Source organism: Astatotilapia calliptera, chromosome 13, assembly GCF_964374335.1.
Source record: "Astatotilapia calliptera chromosome 13, fAstCal68.1, whole genome shotgun sequence".
Lineage (NCBI taxonomy): Eukaryota > Metazoa > Chordata > Actinopteri > Cichliformes > Cichlidae > Astatotilapia > Astatotilapia calliptera.
The window spans coordinates 2084483-2099942 of NC_137434.1; positions in this window are offsets into that span (position 1 = coordinate 2084483).

A 15460-nucleotide genomic window follows, 5' to 3' on the forward strand; every position below is an offset into this window, starting at 1 on the left:
CTAACCCCACTCTAGTAAATGTAAGTGTTTGGAAAAATCTACTTCTAAAAGTACTTTATTGCACTATGTTCATTCACTCATGAGCTGCTGTAACATGAATCAAATAGCTGAATGGCCACCTCAGCATGCACTCAAGTTCGATAGTCTTCCTAATGACTTAATTGTATTTAGATGTGTTGCAACAGGGACACATGGAAAAGTTTCAGGCCTCCAGCCTTCGAGGACTGGAGTTTAAGACCCCTGATATAGAACCTGATACTGCCTACATCTTATCTGAGCAACACACCTTGTGTGCTCAACAATTAATAATACCAAGTTTGGCAACTAGCTTGCAAATGGTTCGTGAAGCACCTCTGAGACTCTTTCAGGTCCTGTTTGGAGGATTTTGGTCCATCCTCTTTGCTAGCACTGGCTGATAAGAAATTGGAGCTCCTTGTGTGCCTGTACTTCTAAGGTCTTTCCACAGATATTCAGTGATGTTTCGTTTGAACGATGTGAGGATCAAGGTGAAACCTATTGTTTAAGATCATTATTCTCTTCCATCTTCAGTATTCCAGGTCTTACAAAGTATGTTTCCAAAATTTGCTGCTGTTTTATCGAACATATTCTTCGGTCCATCACTGATATGTTGAGAAGCATAAATTTCTGTTTCAGCTCAGTAACTCTAGGACCAAAAATGCATCAGACCATAACGTTTTCTTCTGCTGGTTCTTACATTAAAGTCATATTGTTCAGGTATGGCTGTATGGTAGAATCACCATCACTGTGGTTTCTGATTTACTTTATTAGCAATTCTGTAAGCAGTTTTCTCTTCCTGACCTCCACTGTTGCACGTTAATGCTGTTTTTAATAACAGTACAAAGTGATGAAAAAATCCCTGGGAGAAAAAAGAAAGTTTGTATATATGTATGTATATAACGTGGCTGTAGCGTAGGACGTAGAGCAGGTCATCTACTAATTGCAAGGTTGGTGGTACAATCCCTGGGTACTAGTCTACATGTCAAATATTCTTGGGTAACCCCAAGTTGCTCCCAAATGCATCAATTGGAGTGTGAATAAAAAATGGAAAGCACTCAAGCACAGAAAAAAATGCTTGTGCCAATGGAGGAAGTTGTGTAAAGTGCTATTTAAGAACCAGTCCATTTACCATTTACGTACATACATACATTTCCTGTACTCTGTTGTGGCACTCTGTATTTGGGCCCAGCTTGGTTCTTACATGCTGCTACTATGTGTTGAGCAGTCTCCAGGGCACAGTCTGCACATCTGTTGGCTATGGTAGACTCCTGCCTCTGTGGATCTGGTGCTTGGGATGTGTTTGTGTGCTGCCATGTTCAGAGCCTGAGTAGTGTCCTTCAGGCCAGCCTGAACACTGTTAAGATGCCCTGTCATCAGTGCCCAGTTCACATGAAACTGTTTTTGTACAGTAATTTATCTTTGATATGAATAATCAAGAATTGACACTCTCACATGCAAAAAATATTAAACTTGTTATTTTTATCAGTAGTAGTAGTGTTACTGGGAAAAAATAGTTATAGTGGGTGCCAAGCAAGTGTACTGTTCACTTATGTCTTTTGTTCACTTATGAGAGTCACTCTAGGTGGACCATTGGAGAACAGGCCATTTATCCTCCCAATTACATGTGATCTGGACTGAAAATCAGGGGCAACGGGTGTTATGGAGTGATGAATCCAAATGTAAGAATTTTGGTTCAGTCCATTAACAATATGTTCAGAGAGAGATCCAGCAGTGAGTGTCTGCAGCCATCTGTAAAACACCGGAGGTTCTGTCATGTTTTGAGGCTCCATTTCAGCCGGTGATGTTGGAGATCTTGTCAACATTAATGAAATTATGAATGTTAAAAAGTACTGTCGGGTTTTGATCCATCAAAAGGAAAGCATTTGATTAACGAGGGCTCCATTCTTCAGCATGAAAGTAATGCCAAACGCTGTCAATGCTGTAGAAAAACACAATGCAACACCAGCAGTCCACACCTCAAATTTATTAAAGCAGTATGGAATCATGTCAACACAAAATGAAGCCAACATCCAACGAAGAGTTTTACCATATCCAGATTTAAAGGTAAGGAGTGTTCAGTGTGTAGGTCCTTATGTTTTTAAATTACATGTGACATTATGGGATTTTTTTTCATATAGTAAAACGTGCTGCAAATCAGACCGAGGTAGGCTAACTGTTATTTAAAGGCTGCATGAAAATCCTCTGCAGGTTAGTGCAGGATGAGCAGGTTAGTTTGCTGCACTGTGATGGATTTACAGTACATTGGTACACAGTGGCTTTGGTTTCATGGTGAGAGTAAGGTTACATCAAGTGTTGCAGAGATTCATTTGGACCTTTAATGATGATTATTAGATTAGGACCATTGACCAGGACAACTCCTGAAACATCTGCTGATATCTGGTTGAATTAAGCTGTGTACATCGACAAAGAGCAACAGGTCAGTTGATCACAGCCTGTACACTAAGAAAATCTACTGGGGTTCGGGGTTATGATTCTTTTCCTCACACTGAGCCATTACAACCAGTTTAGTGTTCCCCACGTGCTGAATCCCACCCGTTTGAGGCAGTTACCCTCTACAACGTAGGCAACAGAAAATAGATGTTTATTTTCCTCTTTTTCTTCGGAGGCAAGCTTAGCATAATTAGAATTTTTAAAAAGTTAGACTAAAGTTGTAGTCGCATATACTGATATTATTTTATTGTTATGTTAATATAGTAAAAGGTTCAGTTAGCTTTACACAAAAATAGAGGCGTCCTCCAAAGAGATCCTACTTTCATACTTTGAGTGCATTTCAGAGCCTGTAATTTTTTACTTGAGTAAAGAAGTTAATTGAGTATTTTAACTTAATATTAGTATTTGTACTTCCACTTAAGTACAGAATATCTGTAACTGAAGAAAGAACACCATGCCATTTGATGTCATGTATCTTGATGATGTGCCACTGTCATCAGAGGCACCTCAACTAAACAATTTTCGCTTGGTAAATGTTTTATTTTGTTTTAGTAATTTAGGAATTCATTTGTCTGATTATTTAAAATAATACATGAAATTGCATCTTGGGATTTTTATTTATGTAATTATTTCTGCAAGCATATCTTAGCTTTACTTTAAATATGAATAAACATGATGAGAGAATTTGTGGTGCTAGTTTTCATTGCACAGAAATAGTAAGAAATATAGTACGACACTGTGAAGCAGCTGAAAGCACATCTCTAAGGATACAAATGTTCTTACAAATGGAATGGATGTGTTGACCAAAAAAGTGCAGTACTTCATGTATAAACCCTTTAAAACCTAGACTCTTTCGACTATAGTGGGGCCCAAAACCTGTACGAATAGGAAGCTAAATAAGGAGTTTGAGCAGTAAAACAACTGCACACAAAGGTTTGGGAAAATTGCTTATTTTGTTGAATCTTTTCAAAGTGGAATGAAGCAAATGCAATCCCTGCAGCAAACATCAATTAAAAATGAGCGGTATATTAAATTTTAATATAATTCAAGTCACATGACAGATATGATTTTCAAAATTTACAATATTTCTTTTGTGACTGAATATGTAAAATTAAGATCAGGACTCTTTTTTTTTTTTTTTTTTCCTCCTCCTTGTGCATATCTGTCTGGAATCAGTCTGATATGTCTGTGAAGGTTCTCAGTCATCCAGGTCATCGTAAACGTAGTCAAAGGAGCTTGCAAAGCAAAGCGTCTGGACTTCTTTAAGTTGCTTGAAGACGTTTCACCTCTCATCCGAGAAGCTTCTTCAGTTCTAAGGTCAAATGGTGGAGAGTCCCAGATATAAACCTAGTGGGAGTTTCCCCCCACAGAGGGACAAAAGGACCCCCTAATGATCCTCTAATCACCTGAGCCAAGGTGTGAAACTGGGTGTGGGTCCCAATCAGCCAGAGTTTTGGGTGAGTTCACTGTGACACCTGGCCCCACCTTATCATGCGAATTCCTGAGATCAGATGGCCCAGGATGTGAGTGGGCGTTAAGGCGTCTGGGAAGGGATCTCAAAACTGGATTATAGATGGCAGAGAGTTGGTGTCGTAAACCCCCGCCTCTGTTCAAAGATGGTCGCTCACAGTGGACATAGATGGCTTCTTTCACTCCTCTTTCAAACCATCTGTCCTCTCAGGACACTTGCTGGGGATTTATTTTTGTCAGTGGAGTCAAATGGTAAGTTACAATTTGTGCATTTTGTCATACTGGAAACAACACAGATTATATTGTAGCTTAATAGCTCTGTAGAACAAATGATATAAAGATTGTAGTGTCAGGGTCCTTCTAAAGAAGTAATATTGATGATCGCATGCAGGTGGCATAAACTAAATATTCAGACGTGCTACCAACAAATGATTCATTAACAAAGCAGTGGAGCAGACTGTTTAGGCTCTTGTGGTTGTAATAACATCCATAACTGCAGGTTTGTCATTCATTTTTTTTCAGAGGTCTAGATGATCACATCTGTCTTTGTCATTTAAGTGAGGTGGACTCTTGGGTAAATTGCTGTCCACTACATATACACAGAATGTGCACAGTATTTCAGATATAAAAAGCGAGTATGTAATGGACTCGCTGGCTTTAATGTAAAAAGCCTGTTGTGTAACTTTGAGGCAGTTGGACTAAAGCAGTGTTGCTCATCAAGGTAAACATCTGAGGAATAAGGAAATTGTTACTTGTCCTTTTACTCAGTGTTCTTTTAATCACACGTTTACTAAAGTTTTACATCACATAAGTCATTTTCACAATCATTCTACTTTAAAAGATTTCAAGACAGAGCTTATTGTTCTCTGAACTTCCTTGTTTGCTGAACGGCAGGTAACGTGCATCTTTTTGTTTGTTTGCTTTTGTGCGTTTGTGTTTTCTCTAATGGGCCTCAGATGACGGTTTGCTTAAATTTGGGTCTCAAAGCATTTTTTAAAATTCTGCCTGTGCTCCCCACCCCTCTTCTTCTGTTGCTCAGGCTGAAGCAGAATTTGCCCGTCTTACATCTGTTGACCTGAAAGGGTTCCTTTTTGCTGTGCTTGACCAATATGGAGAGGTTCATGGAGCTGTACAAAATCAAGAGCGGCATAGGAGGGCTGACTAGGCTCATAAAATGCTTCGGTGATGATGTAAGTGTTCAACTGCGAAATCTAATCCTTTGTTTAAGTTTCAGGTTATCCAGTTCAACTGATGAACTCATTGAAAGAAAGCTGATAAGTCTGTCATCATATTTCACAACTGGACATTTAGTGTGGTAACTTTTACAGAATCTGTGTATATTGGTGGAAGGTTGGATATCATATTCTACTTGAATGTCCTGATATTATTGATGGAATTATGTATCAAAAAGCTGTGAACTTCATAAACACTGTTTAAAAAGTGTTTTTGTTTTCTTTTTGACTTCTTTGACCTTTGACTACACAAAGGAAGAAGACAGAGGGCCTCATCTTCTAAAGGAAGATCCCTCACACACTCTCAAGACTGTGAAGGTTAGCATTGTTTATTTTAGTAAATTTAATAATGACAGCACCACAGTGGATTTTAGATGAAACAATAGATGCCACATGATAACATGTGTACTTCTTCCTCACCAAATGTATTATTACAAGATCTTTGACACTGCAGATGGTCTGGGTTTCAGAAAAACAAACTGGCAAGCTAGCATTGATATTATTAGTGTCTTGTGTTTATTCATGTCTTCCCCAGGGTCTTTGACATTTCGCTGCTGTACTGTTCACTTCAGCTTTACGTTTGATTTCTCATATTGTATATAGTAATGGCAGAGATATTAGGATATTTAAGGGGCTGCACTGCTACAGCTGTGGGGGGCAATACTTTGGTGAAGTGTCCTGGACCCTGGAAAGAGACTGTGTAGACTGGGTAAGCAATTAAAGGTTACTGGCCCAGAGTCATTGGGCAGCTGGGTAAAAGCAGATGTTGATATTCAGTGCCAGTTATGCAACGTGTCCAGCCATGTCTATATGCTCTTTTTTCATGCTGTTAATATAAGAGGAAAAAATAAACTCTTTACTGATTAAAGAAGCATGGTCTGTGGAGCCACAATCTGATCCTGTAGTGTAGCTGCAGTTTGCACATTTCGTGTATTCTCAGCCACATTTGGTTTAGAGCACAGCCAATATTTAGCAAAAGTAAATTTAAATTCACACACTGGTGATGGCAGCTACATTGTAGCCACAGCCACCCTGGGGCGCACTGACAGAGGCGAGGCTGCCGGACACTGGCGCCACCGGGCCCTCTGACCACCACCAGCAGGCAGCAGGTGAAGTGTCTTGCCCAAGGACACAACGACCGAGATTGTTGGAGCCGGGGCTCGAACCGGCAACCTTCCGATTATAAGACGAACTGTCAACTCCTGAGCCACGATTCAGTCATCCACCCATGTGTGTGAATGACTGGATGTGTAAAGCGCTTTGGAGTCCTTAGGGGACTTGTCTTTGAACCCTTTTATAGCCGACAGGTATTGAAGACACATTTACTAAGAGGATGAAAGTTGGCATTGTGTTGGTGAAAGAAGAAGACATCATCCATGTGTTGGTTGTCCTTGAGGCGGCAGTAATCCTGTCTAATCTGAGGGATGTCTCAAGTGCCATTTCCATGCTGATGGGCCTTCTTTTTGCCTTCAACATAGACTATCCAAAGGAACTTAAGGGCATCTTTGAAGTCATTCAGAACGTCCTCGTGAACATTGGTGGAAGGCAGTGCGTCTCACTAGTGCATGGTCCAAGAAACAGACTCTTGCAGAAAGCCATACAGAACTGTAATTGTATGCTCACAGCATACAATTGCCTTAGCGTTATTAAGGACAGTTTTTATTTTACTGTTTGTTTTTTTGATACTTGCAAGTTCTCATTCTCACTTTTGTATGTCACTAAATGACTACACTTTACATTCCAGATTAGACAATTACTCATTTGTTCATGGTTTAAGAAACGTCTGTGAACAACAATATAATGGTGGACTCTGCAGATGCTTATCTCATGCAAGTCAGTAGTTTTTCCTTTGTTTTGCAATTGAGCCGACTGAAACTGATGTTTCTGAAACTTACATATTATCAAATGTTTCAGGAGCATGCACTCATTTTCAGAGCTGTTGGTTCTGTGGAATTTGTTGCAATTGTAAACAAAGACAAATACAAGAGTTTGATGTCTTAGTTGTTATAAACTGATCTTTACTGTCACTTATCAAAGGTTTTGTACTATTTTAATATTTCAAGTTTTATGCTAACAGGTGTGACTGAGCACAATGAAGTTTAAAAATTTTGCAAATGTAAAGAATAACTTTTGTAAAATAGCAAGTGTCCCGTTGATACATTACAATAATGCAGACTTTATGTTGTTACTTTTAACACAGCAGTATTTATCTCATCTTGTTGAAAGTCTGATAAGCTCATGCCATGGTGAGGGTTCTGTTGACCAGCTGTCCACAATTCACAAGAATCCCTCCTGCTCCAGAGTATTGGTCAGAATTTAATCTTCCCCCAAACTGGGCTCAAGACCAAGTTCAAATTTATTGTTTCACAGCCAGCAACTTTTGAGTTTTGATGGATTGTGAGCCTGATGAGTTACGTCACTGATTTTTCTGTTTCTCAGATGACTAAGATGGCGCAATAAATGTTGAATGTTGGGTGCTCCTGAGTAATTGTCATGTTTTTAAAACAAACTTTCTGCATGAATTGATCAGATACACTTTTAATAGCATCTGTGGGTTTTAATTTTTTTCTGTAAACAACAGAAATTTTAAAGGAATGTAGATGTTTAAACCTGAGATCTAAGATAATCCTAACAAGTAGTTTTGCTGAAATAGATGTTGGAAAGCTAAAAAAAAAAAAAAAAAAAACTTAAGATGTTCAATACACATTTTTCTTTACATCCAGTCAATCAACTCTGATAATTAAAATGAAACTGATTCACGAGTTCACTCAGATACCTTAAGGAGCTCAGTTAATTAACTCATTCACTGCCAGCCATTGGCAGTGAATGAATTAAACCCATTGACTCATTCACTGCCATTGACGGCTATAGACGTCAATGGCAGTGAATGAGTTAATAAACTTAAATCAACTTGGCTAACAGATTACGTTAGTTAAGCTAAAATAGATTCCTAAGTTAAAAGAACTACTAAAGTATTTGAATTAACTAAAAAACCCAAGTCAACTGAACTAGGACAAGAGTTTAAACAATAGATTATTTTAATTTAGCTGAAAGAGTTTTCCCAAGTAAAAATGACAATTAAAGCAGTTGAACTGACTAACAAATCTCAGTCAACTAAGACGAAAGTTTAGACAACATGTGATTTTTCATCAACATGACATTTGGTTGTGTTACAAGAACAAACTTTATTTCTTGACTTAACTTAAAAATTTAAGCAGCCCTTTACATCATATTTTTAAGTTGAAACAACAAGTTATATTTTACAGTGTACTTATGTTTTATTTACATTAATGATGGGCGTATAGTAGAAAATGTTATCACTTTTCTAATTTTCATTAAATTATTAATACAAGCTCAGTTCTTACACTATATACTGTTAACACTTTTTACCAAATGTAATGTGCTTGCAGCCAGAAGGTGGTGTTAATGCACCTAATGTTTGTGGAAGACTGTTTAAAAACCAAAACAGAACAAGGAAATTTCAATTATTGGCGTGCAATACTGCAAACTTTCATCTCAATCCAATACCAAGTAAATGCAGGGCCAGCGTTGCAGACATCAACACCGATACTGAGGGATATTACGGACACTCATTCTATCACTAAGACCGATCATGCACCTCTGTGACAGAAAAGAGTCACACCAGCATATCTTAAAATATCTTAATTTTCTCTTAAGAAAAAATAAAGAAAAATTACTTAGTAAATAATTATTAGTATCTGCCTATGCTTCCTCACCACATGAATTAACACCCTGAGAAAACTAAAACTAGAATTAATTGAAATATTTAAGAAGAAAACACGATGTCAAACTTTGGACATGGCAACAAATCTAAAAGAAAATCCTTGCTAACCAGTTAAAACTAAATATAGAAAAAACAGCTATTTATTCTAAAGATTGACTGGGAGCATTACTCATGATCCACAACAAATCAATAAATAAAGACTTTTACGAAGCTTTATAGTCATCACAGATATCCAGATAAAACAGATTCACAAAGCCCTGCAACATTTCTGAAACAGTTAAGCCCCACATCCAGGTGGCTTTCCAGAAGAGTTTTACAAAGAATTTTGGTCTACGCTGGTTTATGCTAGTACGCTATGACAGGTTTTTTTTTAAATGGCAACTCAAATTCAGAATGAGGACACACGATCTTCAAACATGAACTCTGCCATTATTACAAATACTTCTAAAACCAGGGAAGGATCCTACACTCCCATCCACCTCCTGCCCAATCTCATTCATAAATGTAGACCCCAAAATACTCTGCAAAGCCATTGCCAGAGCATTAGAAAAAATCACTCCATCGACACACCCCGATCAAACAGGTTTTATCAAGGGTCGACACTCAGCCAGCAATACATGCAGACTAGTAAATGTGATAGATTCTTGCTCCATCCACAAATTATAAACCACAGTTGTCTCTTTGGGAGACAGAATTTGACCCAGTAAACTGGACATTTCTATTAGCAGTTCTACACAAATCTGGTTCGTTCTTCATAAATTGGATCAAAAGGTTTTCCAGCTCTCCAAATGCATGTGCTAGGACAAATGTTCTTCCTTCCCAAAACTTCAGTCTAAACAGAAGAACCAGACGGGGCTGCCCGCTTTCATGGATAAGTTCTCATCCATGTCAGACTGCTCTGGTAAGTAAATGAACAGTTCTGCTGCTGAACTGCAAATTAGACATTAGATATTAAATTTTTCCTACGGACTCTCAGACTTGGTACGAATGACCTTATATTTCTCCACTAAAAATAGTAGAAGATGATCTTACATATTGCAGTACCTACATCACTCATGGGAAGAGAGGCCATAGTTGAAATGATGGTTCTGCCTAAAATAAACTACTTATTTTCTGTGATCCCCAATAAACCCTCTGCTGCCTGGTTTAAGTCACTAGACTAAAAAATCTCTAAATTTTTATAGAAAAATAAACCGTCACAAATAAGTTTGAAAACTCAGTGGTCGTCTAGAACTACCAAATTTGTATTACTATTTCTTATTTTATAGACTGCTATATATTTCAAAATTAATTAAATCAAGCTCGCTAGACAGCCCATGGCTGGACCTAGAGCAAGTATTCTGTGGAAACACAAAATTCTCTAATCTGCCTTTTATAAGCAACGGTATTAAGTATCATAATTGCTTTTAGAGCCTTAATATAAAGACCTGTATAAAATGTATAAGTTACTGTTAAAAATTGAGAATTCAATCCCCCTCCCAACCACAAAGTGAGAGTGAGATCTTTCCATTAATCCAGATCAAAACCTCTGGACACAAATCTGTTCAAGTACTTTCAAGTACCCGTCTAAAGCCCCAACTTACAACTCATACAATACAAAACTCTCCATACAATGCACAATACAGGACAAAAGATGTTCCAAAAGGGGTCTCTTTTGAGCCTGACAGCATGACTGACAGTCAAGGGTCACAAATATCCAGATTTTGAGTCGATTTTGTTTGTTGAAGTTCAGAATACTAGAGTTGTGATGACTAAAAAAATGCCTGGGATTACTAAGGTCTCAGTTTCAGAGACAATGGACCTCATTCATATAACTGTGTGTATGCACAAATCTGTATGTACATGGTGTGTACAAATGTTACACATACAAAGTAGTGATTCATCAGTATATTAGTACCTATATTTGTTAATAGTCTATTTGCTAGATGATGCTTTCTTCAGCTGATGCATACAAATAAATGATGCGTTTCAAAAAGTTTAAACAATCTTTAAAATTATTACTACTAATAATGATAATATTGTATTTTATCTTATCTTATATTACATTTTTAATGTACATGACTGTGGGCAGAAGCCCAAAGATGCAGGAGAATCTGGATTGGGTTTTTTTAGTGCGGTGACTTTCTCACCTTTGAGCAACAGATCGTGTGGTCCCTCCATGTTTTTTCTTCTTTTACTCTATTAGTCTTTTTCATGCTTAATGTTGATATCCAAAGTAATCTCTGATACTTAAGCATGATATATACTTTGATAGTTGAGAGTGAGAACTCAAAAGTGAGCCCAACCCTTCAGTGGTCATGCAGATGAAGGAAATTCAAGAGTAGATGCCAAATGGTCACCACAAGTCAAGAAAGCAGAGTTTCTTCAAGTCTCCAGAGACTGAAGGCAACGCCTTAACACCACCAATGTGCTTTCATACCGGTTCAGTTTCTCACTTAGTATTATGAGAATCTCTCAAAGAGTATCTGCGTGAAAAAATTATTTCTTTCTCAGTTTAGCATAATAGGACTTAGAACGCCAATTTTACGGTGGCCCTGAGAGGCCAAATGGACTGCAATTTAAGAAAACGCCAGCAATAAGAAAAACACTGCAAAAGCACACGAAACACAACGGAAATAGGAAAAAACAGATCTCCAAAAGCACAAGGGAAGTGTTTCTGGGGAGACAAGTATGGAGGACCACAAGAGCCACGCGCATCGAAATAAAAAATTCTGTGCTTAATTAATGAATTGTAGAATAAAATCTGCATTTGTAAATTCATTTTTGAATTCCAATTTAATAAACTGACTTTTAAAATGCTTTTTAAGTCTTCATTTCAAAAAACATTTTCGAATTGCACTTTAATAATAAAACTGCTGGCTGAGAGGGATGACTCGTACATCACTAGAGCAAGTGCACTGACTCAGCTAAACAGGTCCTTGGTGGAAGGTCCCCTAGGTTGGGTAAGATTCACTTGGAGCTCCTAAAGGCTCTGGATTTTGTAGAGCTGTCTTGGTTGACATTCCTCTGCAACGGCATGTAGGGATATGAGGGGGTGCTTCTGGATTGGTAGACTGCGGTAGTGGTTTCCTATTTTTAGGAAGGAGGCCTGAAGGGTGTGCTTCAATTAGATGGGAATCACACTATTCAGCCTCCCTGGGAAGGCCTATGCCAGGGTACTGGAGAGGATAAAATCAGGTATTCTGTGGGAGGTACTTCGGGAGTATGGGATATCTTGCCCATCATTGCAAACCATTTGGTCCCTGTGCCACTGCAGTGAGAACTCACTCCCCATTGCGCGCAATAAATCATGCTCATTCGCAGTGGGTGCTGGACTTTGCCGGGGCTGCCCTTTGTCACTGATTTTGCATAGAATTTTTACAGATAGAAGTTCTAGGCATAGCCAAGGGCCAGAAAGCTTCTACTTTAGTGGCCTCAGGACCTCAGCTCTGCTTTTTGCAGATGACGTGGTTCTGTTGATTTCATTGAGTGTTGTTGAGTGCGTGCCAAATATCCTTGGGCAAGGTACTAACTCCGTGTTTGCCTACTGTTGGTGGTCAGAGGGCCCGGTGGCGCCAGTGTCCGGCAGCCTCGCCTCTGTCAGTGCGCCCCGGGCAGCTGTGGCTACAATGTAGCTGCCATCGCCTGTGTGTGAATGAATGGGTGAATGACTGAATGTAGTGTGAAGCGCTTTGGGGTCCTTAGTGACTAGAAAAGCGCTATACAAATGCAGGCCATTACAGAAAATTATGGAATTGCACAGTCATAGGTATTATATGTATATCCTAAAACTTCTAAATTGCACCCCTAAAATAACATCAGTAACACGTTATTTTGCATCGTATCAGTGTGCTGTTACGAGTAGTATCTATCAAAAAATGTTCATCTGTCAGTTGTCTGTTTGAGGTGGTTGTACACAAAGCTGAACACTGCTTTGTTCATAACACACCCACATCAAAAAGCTGCATTTGGCTCCAATGATGTGACATAATTAGGCTGCCAAGAATAAATATCAGTCAAAGGGCTATTTATATCTCTGTGTCCTGCTTATTTCCATATCTGTCACAGCACAGTTTTTAAAACATAGACACTGGCCTGTGTTATTTTATAAAAATAGACTGAATTCAGTGAATGCAAGTTTAAAGATTTCTGTGGTAATCACCACTTAATTGCTGACTTTTGCAACTGAACTGCTTTAGTTGGTCTTATAAAGGAAATATGTGCTTCTCCTTGTTTGAGTAACTGAACAGAGAGTCTTTGTTTGTTTGTGTTTCAAGCATTGTTTTAAGACTTGCTAGGATTAAGACAATTAGGTTGCTAACACTTGGAAAAAAACAGCTAATTTTACATGTCATATTTCTGCAGGAATGACCAAAAACTGTGATACTCCAGTTTAGTATGGGGAAGAAAATTATACAATAAAATTAAAGCAAAGAAACAGGTGAAAGGATCAAAATTGTGCTGCCAGTGATGATGATCTATGACATGTTTCTGAAATGTGGTGCCAGGAGTGAACCTGGTTAAAAACCCAAGACACGCTGGAGGAACTGAGGGCCAGTTTCAGTGCATCTTCTACCCTTTCCCACTTGGTGAAGAATCTAAATTTGTGTAGTCATACTTTTGCTGCTGCAAATATCTCATGGGGTGGAATTAGGCTGCACTCTCCTTTCTCTGATGGAAACAAGAAGATGGTAAAAAGACTGGTTCTTATTTGCTATTTTACTCAAGCACTCACAGTGCTTTATACAACTTGCTCTACTCATCCAAACACTATTTTCTACACTTAAATGCTTTTTATTTAACATTCACACTCCAATGAGCACATTGGAGAACAATTTGGGGTTCGGTATCTTGCCCAAGAATACTTAAGCATGCAGACTTGAGCAGCCAGTAGTCGAACAACCAACCTTAGTAGATACCCGCTCCACCTCCTAAGCTACAACCACCCACAGGTGGATGCATTTTTATCCATTACTTTTTGGAAAACTTTCCTATTTCTTTCAATTCTCCCATTTATTTTTTTGTTTGTTTTTGATCTTTGTTGTTATCATTTATAACAAAATGCCTGCATCAGTATAGTCTTGGTAATTCTAGGTTTTATAGCACTTTAAAGCCTGAATCATTAAATGATTGCTTATTTTCTTATTCTTATTTTCTAAAAATGGAGAGTTTATCGAACCATCAGATGAATTTGTTTTAAAAATTAATAACATTTTCCATCCATCCATCCATCTTCTTCCGCTTTATCCGGGGCCGAGTCGCAGGGGCAGCAGCCTAAGCAGAGAAGCCAAGACCTCCCTCTCCCCAGCCACCTCCTCCAGCTTATCCGGGGGAATACCAAGGCGTTCCCAGGCCAGCCGAGAGATATAATCTCTCCAGTGTGTCCTCGGTCTGCCCCTTGTCAGATGCCCAAACCACCTCAACTGGCTCCTTTTGATGTGGAGGAGCAGCGGCTCTACTCTGAGCCCCCTCCCCTCCCTTCTCCCATCACTCGCGAACAAGACCCCGAGATACTTGAACTCCTCCACTTGGGGCAGGAACTCATCCCTGACCCGGAGTGGGCACTCCACCCTTTTCCGGCTGAGAACCATGGCCTGCTGATCCTCATTCCCGCTGCTTCACACTCGGCTGCGAACCGTTCCAGTGCGAGCTGGAGGCCCTCACCCGATGAAGCCAACAGAACCACATCATCCGCGAAAAGCAGAGATGAGATTCTGAGGCCACCAAAGCGAAAGCCCTCCGCCACTTGGCTGCGCCTAGAAATCCTGTCCATAATAATTATGAACAGAAACGGTGACAAGGGGCAGCCCTGGCGGAGCCCATCACCCACCGGGAACGAGTCCGACTTATTGCCAGCAATGCGAACCAAGCTCTTGCAACGGTTGTATAGGGATCGAATGGCCCATAGCAATGGGCCAGACACCCGATACTCCCGTAGCACCTCCCACAGGACACCCTGAGGGACACGGTCGAATGCCTTCTCCAAGTCCACAAAACACATGTAGACTGGTTGGGCAAACTCCCATGCACCCTCAAGTATCCTCGAGAGGATAAAGAGCTGGTCCAGTGTTCCACGACCAGGATGAAAACCGCATTGTTCCTCCTGTATCTGAGGTTCGACTAGTGGACGAACTCTCCTTTCCAGCACCCTGGCATAGACTTTCCCAGGGAGGCTGAGGAGTGTGATCCCCCTGTAGTTGGAACACACCCTCTGGTCCCCCTTCTTAAAGATGGGGACCACCACCCCAGTCTGCCAGTCCAGGGGTACTGCCCCTGATCTCCACGCAACATTGCAGAGGCGTGTCAACCAGGACAGCCCTATAACGTCCAGAGCCTTCAGGAACTCGGGGCGGACCTCATCCACACCAGGGGCTCTGCCACCAAGGACGTAACATTTTAATTTCCATATAAAAATTTTAATTTGTATCATATTTGCTACATCCGCCATTTTTAAAAATTGCTTAAAATGTATTGTGAAATTTATTTTGGTTTTTCAGGGGAGAAAAACACACAGCTCATGCAGAAAACTGTGAATATCAAATATGATACACCAGGCATTAAGGGG